This window comes from Vespa crabro, chromosome 9, assembly GCF_910589235.1.
Source record: "Vespa crabro chromosome 9, iyVesCrab1.2, whole genome shotgun sequence".
Taxonomy (NCBI): Eukaryota; Metazoa; Arthropoda; class Insecta; order Hymenoptera; family Vespidae; genus Vespa; species Vespa crabro.
Window position 1 is genome coordinate 478,852 of NC_060963.1, and position 26,472 is coordinate 505,323.

A 26,472-nucleotide genomic window follows, 5' to 3' on the forward strand; every position below is an offset into this window, starting at 1 on the left:
GTCCCACACGTTGTTGTGCCCACGTAAGCGTGTGCATATGGGTGTACGAGCGCATAGACACCGCGTGTAGGAAGTATTCTGACCCCTCATCTGCTTCACGGCCTCTCCATATGCGCACGGACGTGATCTTCGAACCTAGCAGGTCCGAAGGACCTTCCTCCTTCGTTCCTCCTTTCCCTCTCGCTTCTCCCTCAATATTATTTCGTAACGCGTTTCATTCGATGCAAACTAATGGCGTACGCGCGAATCAACTTGTATTAGGAAATATTCAATCCCGCCCTATTTGCCAAGGAAGACATCCAAGAAGGAAGATATATTTTATGGAATTTATAAACCCACCATTACCGAATGATTTTTTTTTAACTAGTCGTAAATTTATTACTGTTCACGCTATTATACTTCCGTGTCACGCTCTTCGCTACCGTTATGGCGAATATGATTTATAAAGGACTATAAAAGTAATATTAAGCCACGCGATTATTATCGATACAACGCGACACGTGTTTCCTAACTCACCTAGCTCGCCATTGTTCCAAAGGAGACAACGCGAGGCTTCGTAGATCTTATAAATCAAAATGGAATTACTACGGTTCTAAGAGATTTTTTTTTCGACGCACAAAAAAATGTCATTAAAGCAAAGCGTACGACCGACTCGACCCTCTTTCCTGTATAAAAAGGGGGAAAAAGAAAGAAAAAGAAAGTGCAAGGAAAAACGAAAGGAAGGGAACGGAAAGTTTGATGTAAAACGACACCCACAGTACGCGGCACCTGCCAAGCACTCGCCTTGCTCAACATCCGCTTTTCTCCCTCCACGGATTTTAACTCACAATCGGCTCTACGTTTCGCGCCATATAACTACACCTTATCTACGCTCATCGTCCTTCTCCCTCTCTCTCCTCTCTCTCTCTCTCTCTCTCTGTGTGTGTTGTTCACGCTCGAGAACCTACACGCGTATACGCGCGCGCCTAATTTCCGAACGAAGCGAGAGAGATTCTTATTGGATTTACATATTGCATGGGTGAAGTGTACTTTCTCTCTCTCTCTCTCTCTCTCGTAAGTCTTTCCTTTTTCTTTCACTTTTTCTCATCATCCACCCTTTCCTTCTTCCTTCTCATCTTCGTCGTCTCCCTCTTCTTCTCCTTCTTCCTCTTCTTCTTTTAACGTTACGTTCCACCATCGATTTCAGCTCCGGGCTATGCGTGGGCCGCTGCCATGTCAATATTATAAATTCGCTGCCCGTCGATCGTAGCCCGACGCGTCGATATACTTGGTAGAAGAGAAGCTTTATTAAAACGCACCTATACCTTTTGCGATTTATCGTGGTCTCGACTCTCACCATGAACCACACCATCATCCTTGCCGTTAAGTGGTGACGGACTCTATAGTGGATTTGAAGCCTCGAGCCTCTCTTCCACTTTAAAGTTCGACGATCGTGGGAACTATTAATAAAATTAATTAGTAATCTTCGATGCGAGAGATCGAGAGAGAGATCGAGAGAGAGAGAGAGAGAGGGAGAGAGAGAGAAAGAACCGAGCGAGAAACGTCGAATATTCTATTCATCTCCTGGCTATCGTAAATCACAGGAGGTACCTTCTTACGAATTTCCAAAGGCACATAACTATGCATGGAGCTCGTTCGAGAAATTATTTCGACCGGTCCACGCTCGAAAAAATCGCTTACGCGTCGCACATATTTTAAGCAGCATTGGGCGCCGTCGCCCGTTTCGACGTTTCCCGTGACAGCTATACCCGTAAGATATCGCTCTTGAAATTCGCATATATTCATGAAAGGCGTGCTCGAGCACGATTCGAGCGGTAAAAGAATTGTCCATAAGAGCGGTAGAAGATTCTGTCGAATAGAAGGTTAGCGATCGAGCGAGTACACCGAAAGAAGGAAAGGAACAACGTATCTTCGACGGAGGAAAGGAACCGTGCTGCCTGCGATCGTGCGAATATCCGTTCAAAATGTCTACGAGCTATGGCGCGTTATGGCAAATTTGACAGAAAGTTCAGGAACGTCGCCATTTAACTAACGTTATTCAATAATATTTGAATATAATGAGTAGCTCGTAAACAACATTAATGAACCACGAATACGGGCGGTACCGAGAGAGATACTGCATGCTAATTAAAATATAATGAGACGCGTAATCATTGAAGATCGTAAAGCATTCGCGGAGAGAGACGAAGAAGAGACGAAGAAGAGACGAAGAAGAGACGAAGAAGAGACGAGGAGGATAAGGAAGAAGAATGAGAAGAAGAATAAGAAGAGGAGAGAGACGTAGGACGTTCCTCTTCTTCTTCCTCTCGTACGCGCGCGTGATGGATAGTGACACGCCTTGGTCCGATGTACCAACGGGAGGGATATCGGGATTGCAGTCTCGTCGAAAATAATGGCCGGTACGAATGTGTAATTATTTAACGCTTATGATACATGGCCGCTTTTCGACGTACGAAATGTCGACGCGCTTGTTGCAATTTCTCGGAATCGATTCGACGTCGAAGCGTACGAATCCCGAGGAGAATTTGTTTTTCGAATTCCATTCGGACGAACTTTGACTTCTGAAAGATATTCGCCATACGATTTGACGCGAAATTTCAAAAGAAAGGACTTTTAATCGATCGATCTGTCGGATCGTACAGGTGGTGGTGGGACGACGGAACATCGAAGGAGGACGGAACAATCGAAGCCTCGAGCTCTTGTGCCTGGAGAATCGTTAGAAGGAGATAGAGAAAGATGAGATGGACGATATTCGCCCGGCGTGGGCGCGTACCGCCTGGTCGCGCGTCTCAACCTGCTGAAACTCGTTCCGCGGTTAGGCCTGTCGGGGGTCCTACGTTCGCGAGCCTTCTAGCTACGTGCGTCGGCTTCCGAGGACGTCGGGCTCCTGCGGACCTGTCCGGCCCACCGCTTCGTATCCTTTTCGCAGGAGAGAAAGGAAAGACGAGTGGATAGCTCTTTATTATGGTTTCGGTCATTAAGCCTCGTAAAACCACAAAATAGCGCATGCAAAAAAAAACACACGCGCAAAACGCGCACATACAGAGAGATGAGAAAGATGTGCGCCAGCAGGGAAAGAGACTCGTGCACCCGTCAGAATCGTGCAACTAAAATTAGTCTGGAATAAGAATACGAAGGCGTGTGGGTGTACGTGTACGTGAGAAAGCCGAGCTCGAGGTGTTTAGGTGTTTGACCAACCTGCGCTAAAATAAAAGAGAGAAGAGGCCGGCTCGACGGCGGCATATAAACCAGGATTACGGTGACACGCGTGGTCGTAATTCTCAAAAGCCGACGCTTCGCCACCGTAAGGTTCGCTCGGCCCTTGTCTCCGACCGTTAAAGTGCCCTTAAAAATTTGCTATCTTTTCTGCTTCTGCGCCGTTGGATTCAGAGTCCAACGTCGATAGGTAGGTACCGAGCCAGTCCATTGTCCGTCCTCGAGATTATCACGCGTTTCTTACTTTAAACGTTGGAACGAATAACGGACGACCGAATATCTCTCGAAGCTTGCCTTTATGCTCTCGTCGAGAGACTTTGAATAATTTCCTTCGATATTAAGACATCAGCGATCCTTCCTTTTTCCTATTTCATATATACCCGACGATATTTGAAAAAAGATACATACGAAGGAGGATTTGATCGAACGGACCTAATTATTATTATTATTATTATTGTTATTATTATTATTATTACGGCACGGTAGCAACAGGAGAGTCAATCTTCGAAAGTCATTTCAAAGACATGGTAGGTAGGTAGGTAGGTATGTCCATTTTCCAAGACGTTCTTCTCTCCGAGGTAGTATGCTTTACGTCTCCCTTTTTTCTTTTTCTTTCTTCTTTTTTGTTTTTCTTTTTTTATTTTTTGCCCAAACCGAAATTACCAGATCCAAAGAGGTATGGAGGACCGAGGCGCGTGTTTTGACGGCGGTGGTTCACGATGAGGTCAGCGGGCCTCGCTTTCACGAGAGGGTTCCAGTCGCATATACTACTTCTTCGCGAACGACCCGTCTTTTCTCGTGTCTCGCGGCCAACGGACAAAGCAGAAGAAGCAAAAGGAAGAAAGGCCGAGAGAAAGAGAGAAACCTTAAGCTTGTAATGACCCATCTCGAGCAAATTACCACTCGAATGGCATTATATGCCGGTCCTTCTCGATGTCCTGCGTTCTTCGGCGTTCTTCTCGACGCGTCGACTTCGATCTTCAACTGCCTTTCCTTCTTTCAAAGTCGAATAACAATCTTAGGGGGGAAGAGAGAGGAAGAGGCAATTCTACTTAATGTCTTCGTAAAAATTAGTTAACGCGCGATATATTATGTTCCTTCGACAGTTCTTTTATAGGAAAAATAACACTTTTCTAAAGTTCTTAGAAGCGTTAGATGCGCGGGTTCGGATTGCTAGCGCGGGTTGATTCCTTTCAAATCGGTAGGACGTTCCTTTGCGAAACATACACGCGATCGGTGGCTTCTTCGTAGCAGCCATAATCTACGCCGTTTTTAGCATATCTAATGGACGGTCGCTCGTGACAAAATTTATGGTAATTCGTGTTCTTCCGCCGCAAAATTAACGACGATTTAGCACGCTGAAGCGGTTGGAATGCACGGGCGGTTTCCGCCGTATAATATATGAATTTTTCTCAAAAAGAGGATGTTCGTTACGGCATAGTGCTCTATAAAATATTTTAATTGATTTCCCAATCGCGAAAATTGGTTCAACGGAAGCGACAACGGAACAGGGAATTCTCGCGATTGCTCGGACGTGGCTTGAACGAACGTGTAATGGAATTCGTGTTCGGTGTTAATTGAGAAGTTTCGACGCGTTTTTTCCATAAGGAGAAGGATACGGAGAAGGAGGAGAGCGGATGTGCACTCTCGATAAATTCGAGAACCCTCGCGACAAATTGCCAATAAAATTGGCGTTCGCACCGTCGTCGAACGCGACACGCACGTTGCTCGGTCTTAACTCACTTAATACCGTCCGTAACTCACCTGTTTTCGCGTGTATCGGCCGAAATTTTAACTTATGTCAAGCATTATCCCACCCACCGTTCGAACGATAACATCGAAAAAGTATCGTCCAGCTTGTCCGAGGTGTGGGACGTCTCGAGAAGATGACAAAATATTTGCCAACGCACCGCGTGGACGAGCGCGTCTTGGGCACGAATCGGTCAACATTTACGCCGCGATCAACGTTAAAAGATTTTTTACGGAATTGCAAATAAACCAAGTAATTTTGAAGTCGAAGACGGAGAGAGAGAGAGAGAGAGAGAATGTATTCGTGCTGCGAGCATCATCGTGAATTCCCCTTTATCCCTCCTAACGCATCGAAACACCCTGCGCGCACTTTACGCTCATTACGAGGGCTGACATCATTATTTCACGTAATTTATGGACCGCCCAAGGTCTCGCTCTTTACGAGAAGAAAAGAAGGAAGGAGATGAAGAAGAAGAAGAAGAGGAAGAACCAAGAGTACCAATATCGATGTGCTTGTACGAGAGACTGAAAATGCACTTGGCGCGAAGAATGCAACGAACGTGGCCGGTGCATGTCTCAAGGTATGCAAGTTACACGCGCGAAGAAACACGCACGAATCATCATTGCCAGCGACCGGCTTCAAGAAACGTACGTAGCTCGACTTGCGAAACCTTCGATTCCTCGTCGCGATCGATCGAAACCCGACTATGTTGCGTTTCTTATAGTCTATCAACATCGAACGTCGCGCTTCGATAATCGATCTGACACATTGTTCGTACGGTTCGAATGTTTCAACTCGATTTATTCGGCCTGGGTAGCGTTGCCGATCGACGGATGGATCGTCGATCGAGATATCGCGCCGATGATACGTTTCTTCGTTGGGAAGAAAGGTAGCGAATGAATGGGAAAAAAAAATAAAGCGAAATGATACGAGCAAAAGCTCGATTGTACGTGTCTATATGTGTATATATATATATATATATATATATATATATATATATATATATATTCATACGTATGCGTTCGAAGGTTGTTTTATAATCGATCGACCGGCACCATTCTCGGCGAGAAAAAAGGAGAGAGAGAGAGAGAGAGAGTTAATTCGCGCCGTATGAACCGCCACCGGTGAATTCTCCTCGAGCATCTTTGTCGGCGGCGTTATCGAAGTTAATTCCATAAAAAATGTATTCGCATAGCGAGATTTGCGTCAGCTCGTTGGTGCTCGCAGACCGCCCACGTTTTCTGAGCAGAACGCACGCGCATATACGCGCAGGATGCATATATGCGCGAGGGAGCCGCGAGTTTACAGGTGCGGCCCACAACCTGGTAGCGGTGGCAACCTGCGTCTCTTCGTGCGTGCGTACGTACGTACGTACCTTCTAAAGCGACGTAAAGCAGGTACGCGAACCAACACGCACCGATGTATAGTAGATATACTCTCGTAGTACGCAAGTACGTGTTTATCGTTACGCATCGACTTTCACACCGGGAACGCCCTTGCACCTTGCCCCGTTCCTAAGTCTCTTCTTCGTGAAGAATTTATGTTTATCTTCGATTAATCGCCATTGAATTAATTTTGAAACGACCTTGCACCTTCCTCATAATGATATAATACACGTAGAGGTAGTACCGTCTAGGTAACAAATGAAATCTAGGTGATTTCCATAAATTTAATTACTTACCTAACATTAATCTAATAGTACGAGAAAGAGTTATAGAAAAGATCGGATTTTCGAAAGTACGTACGAACGTTGCGTGATCGAAGTAGAAAAAGAAAAGGAAGAAGAAAACGTAGAGAAATACTCGCGAGCCTCGTCGTCCCCGGTGGTTCCTAACGTGATTAAGTAACTACCGGCCATAAAGTTGCGGCGGGATAATCCGTGTAAACGCATAAATCGCTGGTTATTTGAGATAGCGCGGCATTATTCGGATAACTCTGGTGATGGGCGCGCGTAAGTTACTGCCGGGCCACCTAGGCCGACCGTGCCACGCCTCGCCTCCACCAAAAACCATCTCCTTTCCGACCACAAAAGTCGTTTTTCGAAGGTTTTTGTCTGAAGGATGATCGGCGAGAGAGAGAGAGAGAGAGAGGGAGAGAGAGAGAGAGAGAGAGAGAGAGAGGGAGAGAGAGGGAGAGAGCTCACGCACACACTCGGCCTAGACGACGAACAGGAAGGATAGGACAACGACGCGTGCGAGCCATCACGCTGCGTCTCCCGGTGCATTCCTCGCTTTTAGATTAAAAAGGGAAAATCGTCGTTACCTGCTAGATTCGTAGCTTCGAAGAAACAAGCCTGCCTTTTCTCTTTATGGAGAACCGCACGCGGAGGTGGGCTCATCCTTCTTTTTCACTCTTTTACCTTCGATACATCTTACGATCTCCTATCTTACGAGAAGGAACGTGACTCAGCACGTGGCTATGAGAATAGATACTTCCTTTTTCCCTACTACGTCATTTTCCTACCCTTCTTCTTCTCCACCACTTTTCTCTTATTACGAGACTTTTGTCCTTAAGGTCTCGTTAAGGTCGTCTCCTGATGAAGTCGAACGCCAGAGAAAACGTCATTATTTGATACGAGCATTGAAACGATCTCGCTCGAATTCGTTCAATCGGATCTTTTACATTCGTGATCGCCGAGGTCCGGTTAGTTAGAAACCGAGACGGCGTAGAGACAGTAATTTACATGACAACGAAATTCTCCCGAGTAACCCGCTTCTGACCCTCCTTATCGAGATCTCCTCCGATTCTTCCATATTTAAAAGAGGTTCGGCCAGTGACCCGTCGCCGCGTAAAGAGCGGCTCGACGAAGGTGGCAGGGCCGACACGTAGGACACAGGTGCCCCGTTCGAGAGCGTATCGAAGCCACCGATCATTGTATCGAGAGAGAGAGAGAGAGTGAGAGAGAGAGAGAGAGAGAGAGACAGAGAGTGGGCTCGCCTTCTCAACGAATTTCCATAAACCGCCCGCCACTGAGAGATATACGGGTATTGTGCACCTTCGATCCTCCTCCTCCTCCTCCTCTTCTTTACTTTCTCGTTCCTCAATTCCGTTTGGAATCAAGATCGAGATCTGTGCATATATGTGCGCGCCTATCCATGTACGTAAATAATGGATTCGAGAACTCCTGAATATCGAGTCACAATCCGTGGGACGATCTCACTAGCCTCACCCTGCGATTGGTCTATTTTTACTTTACCAACAAGGTAAGATATCAGGAATTTTCTGTCGGATAGCCTGCCATTTTAGAATTTCACGTGTACGGAGACGAATGCAGTCTTCTTCGTTTTCGTTCTTTCGTTCGTTAGCCACCACCTCGTACTTGACTCTTCGTTAGAATCACGCGCGATAGGTAGGAAGCGTCGTTTCTCTTAGGCATGTAACTCGCAGGTGATATAGTGCCGCCGAATGATCTATAAAGGCCAACGGAGTTAGAATCGCGCTCGTTATGCCTAAATAATTTTTTCTCCTTCTCTGGTTGGAACGAGTTGGAAGAAACGGATAAGTAAGAGAAGAAAGAGAAAAGGGCGAGGTAAGAAGGAGAAGTAGGAGTTGGAAGAGAAGGAAGAATCTCTAGCTGTCCCATGTATCTTGCCAGCGAGCTCGCTTCCGTCAGCATCTACGGATTCATTAGAGAACAATGGAATGATGAGCGTGCTTCCAACGGTTGGAGAAAAGTTGGAGAAACGTGCGCGCGCGAGAGAGAGAGAGAGAGAGCGAATTTATTTTCTTTATTTACTCTTCGAAATGATAAGTGTAGATTCGTTGGAAAAAATTGGAAAACGATCTTTCCATCCATTGGAGATATCGATGTTCTTTGAATACGATGGCAATGTGTCGGACGATGTTCGAGGTAAAGAAGGATCTCCCGAGGGAAGGACATTGGCAAAGTAGAGCGAACGCGAGCCAAGGCAAAAGAGAATCCAGGGTAGAACGTGGTATATCGGACTGTCGCCTCCGTAAATCCTTGCTGCTCGGTAACGCCGCCACCGTCGTGCTGCGGTCTTATCATCGTCAGGGCCGCACGACTATCCAACGATTTCTCAAAAGATTCGAAAGGAGTACGATCGTACGTTTTTATCTCATTGAAAAATTGTAACTAACATTTTCGATAAGATCGCGTCATTTGGAATGTTCTCGTGAGATAGATAAGGCGAAAAGATATTTCGAATGAAACGCAAGCGTGAAACGTCAGACACGATGATGCTTCCCTGTTTAGCGGGAGCACGGTACCGGACCACGGCGGTCGTCCTCGTGTATCGTTTGATCTCGTTAATAGGACCGCATTGTCCTGCATCTACATACTCCTCTACGTACCCTTCTTCCAATGTGCAGTTCGTCGTGGACACTAAAGAAAAAGGAGAAAGAAGAAGTCGAGGAGGAGCAGGAAGAAGAAGAAGAAGAAGAAGAGAAGGAGGAGGAAGGAGAAGAGGGTGTTGGAGAAGGGAAGAAATGCAAAGAAGAAAAAGTAAGGAAGAAGGATAAGGTACTTACACGCGTGTACACCTAACAACGGAGAAACAACGCTATCGCTGAGTTATTCGTTAAAAAAAGTCCACGCCGATCATGTACACATAGGATTTTCTGTAAGAGATTACGAAGCAGACTCCTCGTACGTATTCTCTTTTTTACAACGGTAGACTTTTTCTTCGAGCGTGTCTCCGGCGAGTACGATAAAACGTACCGTACCTACGCATTCCAAATCGTTTTTTCGATATCGTTTTACCTTCGTAAAATTATCATCGAACGAGCAAAGATATAATTTCCTGTATCGTCTTCGCGGATCGACGATCCTTAACTTGTATGCGATTCGATTCGGAAGGAATTTTCTTCGATTATCGTTGTGAAGTCGATCGACGGGAAAACGAAAGCGTTAGCTCAGGACCTACGGCGATCTTATAAATTCAACGTTAATTTATTTCCCTCTTTCGCTGTATTTCTCTGTCCGTTGAAAGCGCGAAAATCGAAATATTTTAGCGAGTATACGAGCAGAATCAAGAAGTCGAGCGGTAACGAATGTTACGTATGTACTCGTTTGATAGCCAAGCGGGTCTCGCGATCGTCGTAGACGCTGAACGTCGAAGTGGAACTCAACTTATCGGTCGAACCTCCGTCGGATCGAGCACGGAGATAGCAAAACGCGAAGCGCAGCCGCGTATCGATGCTCCGGTAAGTCGATTTATGTTTCGACGAGCGGATAGTAGACGCATAAGGTAAGATGGTTCGATAGGTGTTTCTATGTATCACGCATGTACATACGCTGTCGTCGTTAGAGAGATTGAGTCGGTGGAAGTACTTTTATGCTTTTGCATATGCACGAATAGGGATATACCGTTGCGTCCGACTTTGTTCGGATAAGATTTAATAATTAAATGATCGTCGGTAGATAATCACGAAGAGCAAATTTCAAAAATACTTCTCCTAAGAATGTTTATACGAAAGAGATTATTTAGGAGGAGCCCCGAGAGAAAGAGAAGCAAATCCTATCCGATTGAGACGCACATAGATTACGCATCTCGGGTAACTCGAGCGAGCATTCCTGATGGAAATCTCGAAGGCAAGGAGCACACACGCGAGGAAAGAACGTCTCTTTCTTTCTTTTATTTATTTATTTATTTATTTATTTATTTATTTATTTAGTTTATTTATTTATTTCTTTTTTTTTCTTTTTTTTTTTTCTTTTTTTTTTTCAAGCACGGAAAAAGCGTTTGCACGCTAGTCTCGTCATCGTGCGCACGCTCCACCCGCGCGTTTAAATCGTATGCGGACGGGAGTCGTCGGTAGGCAGGTAGGAGAGCGAGCAAGGGAGACGAGGGACACGAGCGAACCAGATTGCTTTAATTTGTTGCACGTCCAGCAAAAATGTTAATGCCCGTCGGCCGCTCGTAATTCAGCCGTGGCTCGGCCTTTCCTCTCGCACTACCTCCTCCTCCTCCTCCTCCTCCTCCTCCTCCTCCTCCTCCTCCTCCTCTTCTTCCTCCTTCACCTCCATCTTCTCGTTCTGTCGTCGTCCTCGTAGTCGTAGCCGTGCCTCCGCAACCCTTCCTTCTCCTTTTCTCTTATTCTCCTTCGCGCTCTCTATACGGTGGCTCTTATCTGTGGTTTTATGTTCGGCTTTGCGTTTTAGCCACGCCGATCGCTGCTGCTCCCGAGACACCTTCGTGCTCTCTTTCTTTTTTTCCTCCTTTTTCTCTTTCTCTTCCTCTCTCGAGTCTTAACCTCTACTATAGCCACCAATGGTAGACGCGGTCAGATCGACCGACCGACAGGTTTATTCGTCCTTCGTACACGAGTACCTCGTACCTTTGGATTTGCGAGGCTAACTTCACCGACGAGTGCGGAATTAAATCGTGAGAGAGAGAGAGAGAGAGAGAGAGAGAGACAGAGAGAGAAAGAGAGAGAAATAGATAGAGTGGAGAGAAGCAGTTGCCTTCAACGATTTGTTCTCGTAGGACGCTGAGTTGGCTAATATTTGGTTCGATTAAACCATTAGACGATTAGTTAGTACGTAGTAGTTTATCAATGCGCGAGCTTATAGTAATAAAGTAGTCGTCGAGTTTTTTCTAATGCCCACCTAACGGGAAGTAAGTTTTCGAATTTCCGTGTGCGCGTTAACGACGATCGTTAATATTCCACGCCAAATCGTGCGATATCTTATTTATGAAATAAACGATTTTCAAACGGCGGACAGTTCGCACGATATTCCGGCACTATTAGCCGCGTTTCCTCCGCAAATAGTAGTCCGATTTATTTCAGCGCGTTTGCTCGTGCGGCCGCTAAAAACGAGTAGGTGCTGTAATTTACGATCAACGAACAGGGCCGCTTTGAGAAAATGGCGATGTCCGAGAGCGACTCGCTCGCGATGAAATTTATTCGAATAACGACGAAATCATATGGATAACGTACTGGCCAATAATCTAATGCGCTTTGGGGTTAAGAGGTAAACACCCATAATTTTCTACAAATATATTTTATAACCGCACGGAATCCCGCAAGGTGTTATGGCTCGGAGAACGATATTACGGAGTTTATAACGCGAGTAGGAAGGAGCAAGAGTACTCTCTCTCTCTCTCTTTAGCGATCGCGAATCGAAATGATATTGCCCTATCACCGTCCGCACGGTATATCCGAATAAAGTGCTGTATCGTATTTGAAATCGAATGGCTGCTGGTATAATCGTGCATAATCGTTCCTATTTCCTACTACAATCCCATTCTCTCTCTCTCTCTCTCTCTCCCCTCGAACTCATCCACTCATCCAGTTTGCTTTCTTCTCGCTCGCTTCGAAGGAACTCTTTTCGGAAAGTTTCCGTTAGGCTGCGAGCTGCCAGAGCAGCGTTGCACTTGTCGCGTCCACTTTCCCGACCGTTTTCACACGAACGGGCTGTGGGAACCGCTCTCGCTGGCTGCACCCAATCGCTCGATGCAATGTCGACCACTTGGAAACGACACCCCACAAAAAGGGGCCTCTTCCGCAATACACTCGCGCAACCCAGACACGTACTACGTTCACATACACGTAGGCAAAAGAGAGTTCATAAACGAGAGAAGGTGCTTTGCCGATAATCCAAGAGCTCCGACTCTTCCCGCGATCTCCAAGAAAATTTGCTACCTTCGATAATAGGTAGCCCTATCAATAGGCCTTCTTGTCTCTACTTCTCTTTAGGTTTACGGTGCTAAAACGTTACGCACGATCGGGAGATGCTGCTAAGTCCTTCGATCGCACTAACTTTTGCCATTATTTGCGAGATAACGGCTTGTTACCTTCTAGCACGAGAGCACGGAAGAACACGATGAGAGAACTCTAGAAATTATGAACAAGTTCTGCCTGATACAACGTGTATGGGAGAATATCACTTTCGAATACCTAATCATTAGGAATGATTAGGCGATAAGTAGAAAAGAATCGGTAATAAAATTTTACATCGATTATCGTTACAAGGCCACGAGTCCTTAAAAATTATCATCCGCATCATCATCCATGAGGGTAATCCGAGGGAGAGGAGAGTAACTAGTGAAATACCGAAAGTCACGGAGCTGGTCGATCTGCCCACTCGACCTTTTTCCGCGTTATTTGCCTTAAATATTATTTTACGACGTCTCGAGATCGTATCCCCTCTCGAGTCGCTTCCGACTCCCATTCACGGGCTCGGTCAAATATTGTCCAAGCATGATCTTTTTACGGTCCTCGTTCTTCCTTCTTTCTATCGTTTTTTCTCTCCACCTCCCCTTTTTTCCTCCCGATTCTCATTTCCGTGTATTCTCGCCCGACGGGAGTTTCTTGTCCGTTTGACCGGCGAGGTACTCTTTTTGCCGGCGAGCTCGATCCGGTCAAAGGATAGACACTTCCTCGACAGAGAGAACAAGAAAAAGTCTATGTGTGTGTGTGTGCGTGAGAGAGAGAGAGAGAGAGAGAAAGGGAAAGGTCTATCTCGCGAGAAGCATGAGAGCGAGAGATCGCATCTGTCACTGCGGAAGCGGCAAAGCACCCGCGACTTCCGTTTCATGGTGTCACGTTACCACTCTCTGGAACCTTTCGTCTTTCGAGGTTAATACACTCCGGACTGGCTGCCTCTGAAACACCATCGAACTCTGTTCCTTTTTTCGAAGCAAGTGCTTTTCGTTCTCTATCTAAATACTATTTACGTAAGATGGATGTTGAACGGTAAAATTAAAGAAATCGTCGGATGGACGATTGAAAAAGAATGAACGCCGTTGTTCGTTTAAGTCGACCGAGTGAACAGAAGTGTAGCACAATGAGAACCAAGGCGCATAATCGAAAGACAGAACGTCAAGATGGAAGAGGTCGGTAGGTCGAACGACGGTAAAGCTCGCGCGCTCTTCTCTCGCGGCTGGTGGTCCCGATCCATTGATTTTCAGTGTGGCTTCGCAGAGCTCGCTCTCGCTAAAACCATGTGCTCGATCTCGCGAGGCACCACGATTTACCCGTCACTTTCCACCATGGCAAAGATCGGCCGGCGCACGTAACGTGTAACGCTCGACCGGAACAGATGTTTCGTTATCTTCGATATACTTTCCAACCGTTCGGCCGGCTCTCGTAGAAACTCGAGGATCAATGGAGAATATTGTTTTGCTTACGTAGCGCCACGATACCACTTTCGTTAAAACGATTTCGATCCGTGGGAATGAAATTTCTTTTTATATTCTACGTACATAGAAACGTAATAGTAAGAGATGTAGCGTCCAAATTAACGATCGTAATGCAGGAAGCGAGAGTGCGAATGTTCTAAAAACGTATATAATATAGTGAAACGTGAAAATATGGTAATCCATTGAGCGTCACAGAGCTCAACGACCGCGTTCGAGTCTCCGACCGCGTCATGCGCGCGGTGTGAAAGACGTCTACGGCAAAGATCAAAATGCATCGACTTCGATAACGGAACGTTGACAAAGAACGATATCTGAAATCTGTTCGGAACGCACTGCATACCGCATACCGAGTAGGCTGCATAAATGCATTAATTTCGTCGCGTTGTCGTATCTCTGTCGTTCCCGCGCCAAAGAGACTCGAGAATAAGAGAGCCTAACGGACTCGCGTGATCTCGAATAATGTCTTTGCCCTTCCACGAAAGAAGAAATAAAAAAAGGAAAGGGAGGGAGGGAGGGAGAGAGAGAGAGACAAAAAGAGCCGAGCTTTCTCTGTCCTCCTCCTCCTCCTCCTCCTTCTGCTTTTCGAGATTTTATTATTTCGTCGTAAACCAAATGAGATGCGTGAAGAGAATAAAATTGACGGAAAAGATTCTCTAAAATCGAGACTGGAATCGGTGTGTTTCTTTTGTCTCGTCGGTTCGTCCCCTCGAAATCGGCTCGGTTCACGAAACAAACTCGTATATTATATATTCGTGGAGCAGATAAATGACAGGTCCATGGAGACGAACGAGTTCGACTATCTCGTCGTTGGCGTGCACACACAGTGGACCATTGTTATCGAGCGATGGTAACGCACTCCTCATTGGCGTAAGCATTGGCGGAGATTCGAGGAAGTTAGAGGCGACGGAAGCTCATCTCTTCTTATACAGCGTTAGAGATAGGGTCCTAGGGGGCCCGACGCCGTTGGACCCACAGCTAAGGTGCATTCCCCGGAGAAGCATGACGCGCTTGGAATCGTAAATGTGTGCTCCACTTGTCAATACCTCGGCAGGTTCATCGTCCACGAAAGCTTCGAACATCTAGGCGTTTACCAAGTCGATACTCAAGAAGATCATTGCCTTTTACCGCACTCAAACGATCCTTTTCTCTTCTCTTCTGTTTTACGATCGAGAGGCAAACATCGAAATTTCTTCCGAGTATAAGTACACGCGCGGCGCTTTATATTTTACGTTACTTTGTTTTAATATTACAAAAGATTGTAGAAATAAATAATTAAAAGGCGATACACGAGAAGAATAAATAAGAGGGAAGAAACGTCTATAAAAAGAAAAAAAGGAAAGAATCTTCTTTGGTCTCGAAAGAAAGATAAATCTCCATCGGTGGAGAGACGAAGCGGTCGAGTCAGGGAATCCGAGGAGTCCTCGTCGTTGCACGGAGATGATTAATTTCGCCGTGGAATTTCGTCGATGGGTGGAACGCGGAGAGTCGATTTCTCCTCCGTTTGGAGGACCGGTCGACTCGATCGCTTCGCCTCTCGATGTCCTCTCAGGTTGCTACCAGCTATTCCCAGCTGGCCCCACCTCGTCGATGAGGTCCCCATTAAGCGAGCTCAACATAGATCATCCGGCGATCGGTTTATCGAACGAGGAGGAGAACCAAGGGGGAGGAGAAAGGGGGTTGAATAAAGGTAGCGCGGCAGCTTCGGTGACAATTAGGATGAATGGAGAATCGTACCGTGGCCATTCCTCTTCCTTGACCACAGACATGCATAGTCCTTGCATTCGTATTCATATGTGTGCGTGCGCAAACACGGACTACCACGGAGTCGGTTTTTCACCTGGCACACCGTTGCAGCACCACCGTTGTCCAGACTTTTGTAAATACTCGTACAGCGCGGATGATGAACGCCGAATTAAATGAGCATTAATTATCGAGCGGGCGCGCGTCGCGTGGGCGTGATTCATGGGCCCGGCAAAGAGGCCTCCGGATCTTCTTTTATCTTCTTTTGCTTTCTCTCTCTAACCGCTTTTTTCGCTTCCTTCGTCTCCTTGTTCTTTCTTTTTTATCGCACAAAGACCACACACTCTTCCTGCTCGCTGGTTAATCCAACTATCGTACTTTGAACGATTTTAGGAGAGATCCAATTCCAGGAAATTTCAAATACAACCGTGAACAGCTATCGAAGAGGGATCGAGGCGCGATGAGATCGAACGCAAATGCGTTGCGACGGGTGGCGTCTCGTCGCGTAGAATAGCGCTCCGTTACGGAACAGATTTTTCCATCTCTCTCTCTCTCTCTCTCTCTCTCTCTCTCTCTCTCTCTCTCTCTCTTGCTCTTTCGAGCCTGTTTCCCGGTGCAGCGCGATCTGGCAGAGTACATGCATGATCCATATATCTATATAGATGGCCGATGTAGACGAGGCTGGTTCTCTCTCCCGTTGGATTGTCCCCACGTCAGCACCGTTCTGCCTCCTCGTGGTCGGCGGCGGTCTAACGCGAAGGTACGTCGCCACACGTGACTGCGGCCCATCCCACATCTCGATGGAGTCTTGACTTACCTAACCAACGGGCCACCTGAATGATTTGCGTCCTAATCGGCCAGCGAACTCTCCTCGTATCTTGTGAATATAGATCTCTTGTTTTCTCCCTCTCTCTCTCTCTCTCTCTCCCCCTCCCTCCCTCTCTTCGCGTTCGCTTCTTTCCCTTCTCTAGCTCTTTATTCCTCGTTCTCCACTATCACCTCCTGCTCCTCCTAAGGAACGTTACGTAATCCGCGAGACGGTCGAGCACGCCACGTGGGTGGAGAACACGAAGGAAACGTCTGGTCGTACGTTGGAAAACGTACGACTTACCCGACACGGTAAAAGAACGTTCGAACGACGACAACGACTACGTCTACGACCACGATTCGGTTTTGAGTTACAGCGAGAGCACCGTTGGAGAGCATCTCGAGTACGAGAGAGACTCGTCCGATTAACCAAACGATCGAGGACACGCGTTTGTCCCTCCTCGGATACGTAAGTAAGTATATATTGTTCATCGTCGACGTTGTTATCGATACTTTGATTCACGGAATCATGAGATGCAAATGTCGCTCGTCGTCGTTCGATCGTTTCTTCTCGTGCAAGTTATCTCGTACACCTGCTCGACGATATTTCTTTGTAATTGAACCGTTCAGCTTGCGTTATCTAAGAAAGAGAAACAGGAAAGAGAGAGAGAGAGAGAGAGAGAGAGAGAGAGAGAGAGAGAAAGGTTCTCCGTTGGTCAATGTCCCTTCATGTCCCGGAAGCGTGAACGATATCTACTAGTCGCGACTACTCGTTAGAATCAAGAAGATCGATGAAGTATGGCATAAGTTTGTTCTTAAAAATTCTAGTACCGTAACGCGAGCAGGGATGCAGGAGATAAAAGTTCTCTGACGCCTTTACGTCTACGCGTTTCAGGCTGAACAGGTAATCGTCGTTACAGATGCTATAGGAAGATAACGCGAATACCAAGTTTATACACGCTCATAATTTCCATCGATTCCGCTTCGTTCGCCTCCCTCGTTTCTTTCTCTTTAAGTCCATAAAATATAGGTATGTCCAAGACTCGTAGCACCTACGTCGTAGAGGAGCACGGAGGAGATGGTCTGACGCGTGGTGGGCGTAAATCACAACAATTAAATCCCAGAGGGTTCACGGAGAAAGAAACGTGTAGACTCACGATCGATGCAAAGATGAGAATGGACGAGAGTACATTCGTCATATTTTTCTGAATAGCAACGTTTGTAAAGCATAGGAGAAAAATGTCATGGTTCGCTTTCGTACTTTCTCGATCCTCCTAAAGCGTGTTTCGGTTTTCACTTACCCTCCTCGATACACCGATCCTCGTCCCTACGCGAGAAAGCGAAAGGACAAACAATGCTATCTAATAACACTCTCGCGAAATTACGTAAAGGATCGCTATGGGATTACTATGCGTGTCCTCTTTGCAGGTCCTTTTTGCGGTACGACCGAATACGGTGGGAGGTCTTTTGTCTTTTTTCCTCCTCGACTCGTTCGCTTCTCTCTCTCTCTCTCTCTCTCTCTCTCTGTCTTTCACACACTTTATATATATATATATACGTATATGTGTCTCCCTTTACCTCACCACCCTACTTCGCCGTCAGTCGTTCTCTGACGTAACCACGAACCGCGAGGCGCTCATTTGCATCGAATAATCGTTGCATTTCCCAAGATACGACTCTGTTCGAGAGCGAGCAGGACGTCCAGGACGTTCTCTCTTATTCAGCGTCGTTCGCGAGGTTCGCGCGTCTACGGGATCGGCGTGCGCGATGCGTGACGCTTCGAAGATGGAAAGGTCGATGGCGAAGACGTCGTTCCCGGTCTAGTTGTACCTTTTACGTTATACGCGTGTACCGACTAGATAAGAGCGTTAAATACAATATAAGAGGAATAACCGTGTTAGCTGACATTCCACTCTTTTCTTTCTTTCCTCGCAGGTGTGGTCTTTTCTTCTGCTCGCGTACATATATACATATATATATATATATATATATATGCATATATATGTATATATATGCATCTATGTATATCGCGTATCTAGATGCACGTATCTATATAATCGAGCACTTCCCACTTTTTTCTTTATATCCGTCGCAAGAACTCCTGACTGGTTCGGAATGAATAAGCAATAATTAGTCGCATTTATTGAATGCTATCATGCCGTACGATCGCTCGGTGTTCGTTCAGCTTAGTTTAGCTTGGCGCGATATAGTCGAACGTTAACATTAACGTACGAGAGAAACTAATCGTTGCATACTTGCCGCGTGTCGTGCAAAATGTCGATTGAGAGATTACCTGGTCTTTTCAATGCTCGAGAGTGGGATCGCTGAGTTCTCTGAGCCAACGGACGATCTCGTTGCATCCTTCTCGAGCGCTCGTCTCGCAGTGAAAATCGTCGGGAACTTCTTGAATTCGAAACTCCGGAAAGGGATTACGTGGCACGGTTACGACGATTTACACTTTTAAATTCGCTTAACCTCCTTGGCGTCGTCGAATAAAGATGAAGCTGGCTTTAGAACGGCGGTGCCTTAAAGGTTGAAACGTAATATCGTTAAAGCAGATGACTATTGTCTATTACCGGCTGGTAGCAATAAGACGATTGACCTTTTTATCTTTCGTAGGCCTTAACGTAACAGCGTTGCTAAGTGGTGTAAATAGCTGCCATGCTGTTTCCACGTGTACGGCGCTTTATGGTGAAAGGAGAATAGCTTCGTACCTTTTACGTCTTCTCTATCTGTCTCTCTCTCTCTCTCTCTCTCTCTCTCGCTCTCTCTCTCTCTCTTTATCCTTCTCGTACGTTCTCATGATTTTAAAATCATGCTCCGAGCGAATTCGAGGATGACGACGAGTCGGACTATAGCGTCCAAACGATCTCTGAAAACGTAGCTATATTAATTACATCACGATAAAAGCCGGAAAAAGTTGTTCCAGTCGAATCGAAGCAATGTAAGATATTCGAGTAGAAAAAAGAATGTCGACATTTGCGAGTCCCTCGGGCCCAAGACGATCGACCGATCGTAGCCATTTTCACATGGCACTTTTACCAAGGATAAATACAGTAATATACGTCGCCAGGGTGAGGGAGGCGGAGCTGATACAAGCGTGTAATCGAAGTCGAAGCACGGCGCCGAAGCGAAGGGACGCGTGCAGAATAGGCAACTTGCGACGGAGAAGGAAAGAGAGTAAGAGTGAGAGAAAGAGAGAGAGAGAGAGAGAGAGAGAGAGAGAGAGAGAGAGAGAGAGGGTGAAGTCTCTCTCTTCTCTTGTTCCGTTGATGCTACAAAATTGAAACGTCAGGCAGTTTTCCAGAAGCGGTTGCCTCTTCATTACGTCGTCGGTCCGACCTTATCTATGAAGGAGAGAAAGAGAACGGCGTATGTTCTTCGAAAGGGCGCATCTCGGCCGACGCGCTGATAAATGGTTTAGGACATGCGATTCCTCGTGATCCCTTTGAAAAGTCCAAGCGATAGATCTTGCCCGCTTTGGGAATGAGGGCTGATACTTTGAACGCGTCTTTCCCTACGCGTCTTCTCTCTTTCTCTTCGTTACCTTGTAGAGCTCGAGAGTGGACTCTGGCGTCGTTGCACGATCGCTCTATCCTCTTCTTATCCTTCTTATGGTAGTTGAAATAGAGGAGAGAGAGAGAGAGAGAGAGAGAGAGAGAGAGAGAGAGAGGGAGAGAGAAAGAAGGCGCGGCAAAGACGAAGAAGTAGAAGAAAAAGGTGGAAGAGGAAGAGTAGTGCACAGGTGGTTTAGGTTGCCAAGGTGGATGTAGTATAAAGGAGAGGACTGGGGATCGCGTGAGCTCGAGCTCGAGCGTTCGTACACATGTAGACATCAGATACCACGCGTGGCACTGGTCACGACAGGACTCAGGATCTTCGATGCCGACTACAAGGAGCATCGCGCAAAAATCCAGCAACGAGCACCGAGTAACGACGTCCACTCTCGATCGCGCGCTCGCGCGCGGAAGCCACTTGATATAGGCGAGAGACTCGGTTGGATCGCTTACTTCTCGAGTGAAATCGAACGAACGAGAAGGACATTGCAAAAGATCACGATAGAATTTCTTTTTCTTCTTTCGCTTGATTTTTTTTTACCAACGAATTTACGATCGAAGCCTCCGATATTTCATGTTTTTAAGAGTTAAGTATCGAATGACTAGATATGAACAGATACGAGATCTCGCGAGTTTTCGCGATCGTAGGTAAAAGAGGAAAGGAGCGTTCGCCCGAAGGTGTAGGTGGGTACGCGCGCGGTCCTTCGATAGAAAAAGATAGAAAAGGAGGGAGAGAGAGAGAGAGAGAGAGAGGGGGAGAGAAAAAACACGTTGATTTACTGCGTTTTGATTAGATTCATTACATGCTTTCTTTACGCCGTTGTTACGCGTTTAACGTACTGGCTTAATGGGGCCGCCGCGCTCGTCCGTCGTGACCCGGCCAGGCGTGGGATTGACCCGCGCATATATCTCGACCGAATACACGTGGGCAGTAATACGCGCGGTGATAATTAATAAAAATCGTAATATATTAAAATCATATTCGGCTGTTTTTAAGGATGCACCCTCGCGAAATTTTCAATCTTTATACCACAGAATATTTTAATCCGTGATCGTAATTAAATGTTTTCGCGAGAGAAATGAGAAAGAAAGAAAATATTAAGCAGGAGCTAATAAATTCCCACGTTCTTTGTGCTCATAGACGAAAAGGGCTACCGGGAGGGAAGAATCGCGCGAGATAAAAGCGTAATGAATGATAATACGATTTTTCAGAGAGCATTATCGCGCAAAGGGTCGGTGCGTGAGACGTTTTCAAATGGCGAACGAAGGAACGCGCGCCTCTCTTCTCTCGGGCACGTCGCCAAGGAGAAAAGAAGTGGACCGGCAAAACGGAACGAGCGACGATCCATTTAAGTAAGCTCGCCGGAGTTGTCCCCAGGAGTGTAAGCCCCCTGCGGTTTCGCCACACTTGTATTTGCATTCGTTCTTCGGGACCCACGCGAGGGCTCATTCGTAAATTAAGCCAGGTCGTGCCTTCCCATCGTCGGAATGAGATATCGTGCCTACACCCTTTTGCAAGGTGTCGCGAGATAAAAAGATTTCTTTCCTTCCCTTTTTTCCCCTCCTCGTTCTATCCTAACCTAGCCAACTACGTGAATACCTACCTCGCGATCGTATCTTCGTGAAAGATTTTCCAAAGTTTGACGAGGTATAGAGACTCTGCTAAGCATGGTTAAGAGAGAATAAGCATCTTGATTTTTCGGGCATTATGTCGATGATATCTAAGGGCAAGGTGGACCGCCGTGAATTCGGGGAAGGAGGGAGGTTCCGAGAAGAGCACACTAATTCCCGATGATGGCTGCTGCCGACTGTTCTCCACCCATCGCGACGTCCCGCTGCGTACGGCCCCGTAACTTCACGTGGCTATCACAACCGAACATTAGGAATTCGAGGAAGGTGGCGGGAGGCGATTCGTACGGTTCAATAACCGACGAACGAGAACGCGGACATATTTCAATCCGTTCGGTACGTCAGCCCGATAAGAGACGAGCATCAGTCAGACGCGAGGTGTCCGTCGAAATGAATCTTCCTCCGACGGTCGAATGGGCACAGGTGATTCCCTACAAAATGAACCTTAATGGCGCACCTTAATACACCCACACCGTGAAAGGAACTCCATGCCCGTTTCGAGAGGGCTTCGTTCTAGCCTCTCGATCATCGTGAGCTTTTCAGGCGGATTCGTGATTTCTCTATTTTTACGACAAAGATCTCTCCTGATATCGTGAGTCGTCGAGCATTAAATACGACGGACCGAAATCAAAGTTCTTTTCTGGAGGATGGGATGGGCGACGGGATAAACTCGATCGGAGGCACAAACGAGCGACATCCATCAAGCGGCAATGAATCGTAATGGAGCCCGGAGGCTTACGGGGAGAAGGGGGAGGGTGGGGGGACCCTCGACGGAGGAATCTCGCGTAAGCGACAGTCATTCGTCATCGTGCCGCCGGCGGTGCCACGGAATGGAGGAAAAGAGAAGAAGAACAAAAAAAAAAAAAAAAAAAAAAAACAAACGAAAAGAAAAGGGAAAAGAGACCCTTCCGAGGCGGAACCCCTGCGTCAAATGCGATTTTATTCGCTTACCACAGGAGGCCACGCGTTCTGACGTACGAAAGAATAAACTCGTACCGATTGACTCGTTTCTTATTATATTCCCTTGTCTTTCGGATGAGGCTGGCGTCGTAAATCGATAATTATCGTCGTAAATGTCTCGCGCTCTCTCGTAGGATAAGCCCTCGCGATCGTATAATATTTTCTCGGATCGACCCACACGCTCTGTACATCGTTTTCCACGTAGGCAGATGGAGTTCGTTCTGAGAATCGATCATCCTTGCGCGAAGCTGTAAACCCAACTACCGATCGTTCCAAGATTTATCGTCCGTGTACATCTGCTTGAAAACATTTTTCCAGGATCGAGTGGGCTCGTTAACATTTTATTGCTCGGGATCGCGCGCGATATTACCATGATACTTATTTTCTCTTTATTAATAAGATACCGAAATGAGCTATCGAATTTTTCTCGATAGTCGGTAATCTACGTCAATGGTGCTGCCCTTATTTAAAAGTAACGCAAAACGGAGAAAAGGAAGTACCGAAAAAGACTAAATAGAAACGCATAAAGAAACGTTAACGAGATTGCAGTGAACCTATTCGAATCGTATTCGATTCGTAACGATAAGAAATTACTTGGAGTCGTAAGGTAGTAAGGATAACATTGATAGTGCGGTACCGGGTCGATCGACGCGTAAGTCGAACCAATGGCAACACCTCTATCGGATGAAAACGCGGAACGGCGTAAAACTCGTTCGTCGAAAGAGATTACATAGGCAGGTTCGCGGTCTTTCCGTTTCTACTTGATCGTTCCTTTTGAATATACCCACTTTCGAATGGATAAACCGCGAGGGAAGAGAAAAAAGGGAAAGAGCAGAGGAAGAGAAAGCGATAGAAAAAGGAAGAGTAAGAGGGTAAGTGAGAGAGAGAGAGAGAGAGAGAGAGAGAGAGAGAGAGAGAGAGAGAGAGAGAGAGAAGAGCTTCCAGGGCGTATCTCTCGATCGTTTCGATAAAAGGCCGTGGAATCGATTCCCCGTTCGGTTTACTTTAATGGTTCTCGTATTGGCTCGATAAGTACGTTATGATTTCTCTAACTAGTACCACGCAAACGTCGTGCAAAGTTACCCTCCTACCGGCCCTCCTACCGACGCTCCGAGCGTTACGATATGCACTATCTCGACGCCGTTTTCCCTCTCTTTTCTCCTTCGATCTTTTTCACTCTTCGTTCTTGCAAAGAAGAAGGAAGATCCGTAATCTGTTTGGTCCGCTTAGAGAAGAAGAGAGAGAGAGAGAGAGACTGGGATCGTATTAACGGTAATGGCACGGAAATGTTAGGCCGACCGACTAGAAATTGTCCTTGCACGAGCCGATGCCACGTCGAGGTTACGCCCGTCGATACATACGCGATCCACGCTCTCGCGCTGATCAAATCGCGAGCTGATCGTTAGACCTCGAGAGACTACGTTTCTTCCACTCATGGATCGTAGCTGCCTTCTCGAGATAACAGTTTATTAAATCGTGAGTACGATTTCGAGCGGAGAAAAGAATGATCGTCGTCGTCGTCGTCGTCGTCGTCGTCTGTTTCCTTCAAAAGAAACGATAAAAATGATGAAACGATATCGTCGATCGGCCATATCCGATCTTCGAAGAGAAGAAGAAGAAGAATAATAATAATAACGGCAAGATATATCTTCGGTCTTCTCAAAGTTCGCGAAGATCGTCGATTCGATTATAACCGGGCGTACACAACGGTTGTTATCGCGATCGATCGATCGGACGATCGACGTTCTCGCGTTTAAAAAGCTCGGGAAACGAAAGATCGCGGAACCGGGTCAGGAGTACTCGCGGTAAGTACATGACTCAAGGGCGAGCGAGGCTCCTGATCTTGAGTAGAGTCCACGGGAGAGTCTGCGAGAGGTCCGTCTTATCTGAAATATTGTTGCCGTATCTCGCTTAGCTTCTCGCCGGTGTTCGCGAGTGACCCTTATCGAGCATGAACGCGACCTTTCACCGCCGCTGAAAGAACCGACGTAATAATAATTCGCGGCGATAATCGCCCGAGGATGATGGAACGAGAGAGAGAGAGAGAGAGAGAGGTGGGAGAAGGGTGGGGGAGGGGTGGGGAAGGCTGACTCGAGCGATAGCGGGAGCGTGTTCTCGAGCCTCGATAAATAAGACTTCAACGTGGCAGCGAGGTTGACCCTTTTCTTCTATGCGTTGCAAAATTATTTTCCCTATTAATAAGTAAACACCGAACGTCTATGCGATGGCACTGCGATAACTGACTTTGTTAAATACGACTCCTCTCGTAATGTTTGTAAAAGTAACTTTAACATTGTTTCAATTTTATACGTCATGGCCCGAGACGTACAATAAAAGAAACGAAGAACCATCCGTGCGTGGGCACACGTGGTATTTCTTACGTTCGCAATCCCGATTACGAAAAGTTATTTGCTCGTCGTAAAGGTGCATATACGAGAACGAAGTTGGAACGTCACGTATTATTACGGTATAACGAAGAAACATCGGTACTTTGACCGCGATGCACGCTCCTCCTAAGGAATTATCGTGCGATTCGCATTACTGCCGAGGAGTACCACTCGCGTCGAGATAAAAATGATCCTCCAATATTTTTGTAACTCGGATACGTAAATGGATTTACGTTTTCTCTTAAAATACGTATTCCCCATTTTAGCCTGAATCATAAGGAATACGTTGAATTCGAGCGAATTCGAATCGAATTCGTGACTGACTTACGATTAGTACGCGATTGCGCAAATTCTTCAAAGCGAACTACGTGGTACAAAGACGTAAGAGAGGACGACCCTGAGGAGACAGCGAACAAACTCGGCCGATTCGAGATACGAGGCCGACACTTTGATCGTTCCTTCGAGATAGTACCGCTCTTGAATCGCCAGACAATTCTTATCCCGAGCGACGATGACACTCGCGAGACAGGTAATTAAAAGAGACACCGACCGGCGTCAATCTCTCGTAAACCGCGTGCGTGCTTTGAAGGGGAGGTGGGAGAAGAAACTATCCATTCGTTCGCTCGCTCGTTCGTTCAACGAGAGAAAAGAATCGAGCGATACGGCGGCGCGTATCGAGCGTATCGATCGATCGAACGAACCGATCGACCCTCGTTTCGTGCGAGACGAGCGTCGGCACCTTCTTCCTTTCTGAGGCTCCTTCGAAAAGAACGATCGATCTCCGGAGTTCCGTCACGCGATCGCTCGTCGATCTGTCCGCTTCGAGTGAGTAGGAATATAAGAAGAGCACGCTCGAATCGAATCGATTACTATTACTATCGCGATGCTGCGATTTATCAAGGATTTTGGCGTTTCTACGATGTTTACCGATCGATCGATTCGACGCGACCGATACGACGATCACAAATTAATAAGTCATAGAAGGAAATTATGCGTCGACCAATCGCGATCTACGTAAGGATATTCTAGAATACTTTGGTGATTTCGACTAAAATATATGCCACGATCGAGGCATAATCACACATATCGTTAGAAGGATATTTGCAATATTGCATTATCATTGCATAACGGCTTGATTCGTACACTTCTTTCTTTCGAGTTTCGGTGTAACGTTTTGGACATTTCACGGGAAAACGAAAATAGAAAGCGAAAGTGAAAGAAGAAAAGGCACGCGAACTCGCGTGGGTGCGATCGAACGAGGAGGACGTACACGATGTGGGACGAGTCGGATTCGATCTGTCACTCCCCGTCGTACTGTC

General features: G+C 46.6%; 1 long non-coding RNA gene across 1 annotated transcript in view; it reads right to left on the bottom strand.

Moving 5' to 3' along the window:
* Positions 1-19,768, bottom strand: part of LOC124427051 — a 136,978-nt gene extending 117,210 nt beyond the window's left edge. The window contains exons 1-2 of the long non-coding RNA XR_006942858.1: positions 19,223-19,768; positions 18,914-19,145 (exon numbers count right to left, since the gene is read on the bottom strand). This is a non-coding gene — a long non-coding RNA (uncharacterized LOC124427051). The remainder of the gene's footprint in view (positions 1-18,913; positions 19,146-19,222) is intronic.
* Positions 19,769-26,472: the final 6,704 nt, after the last annotated feature.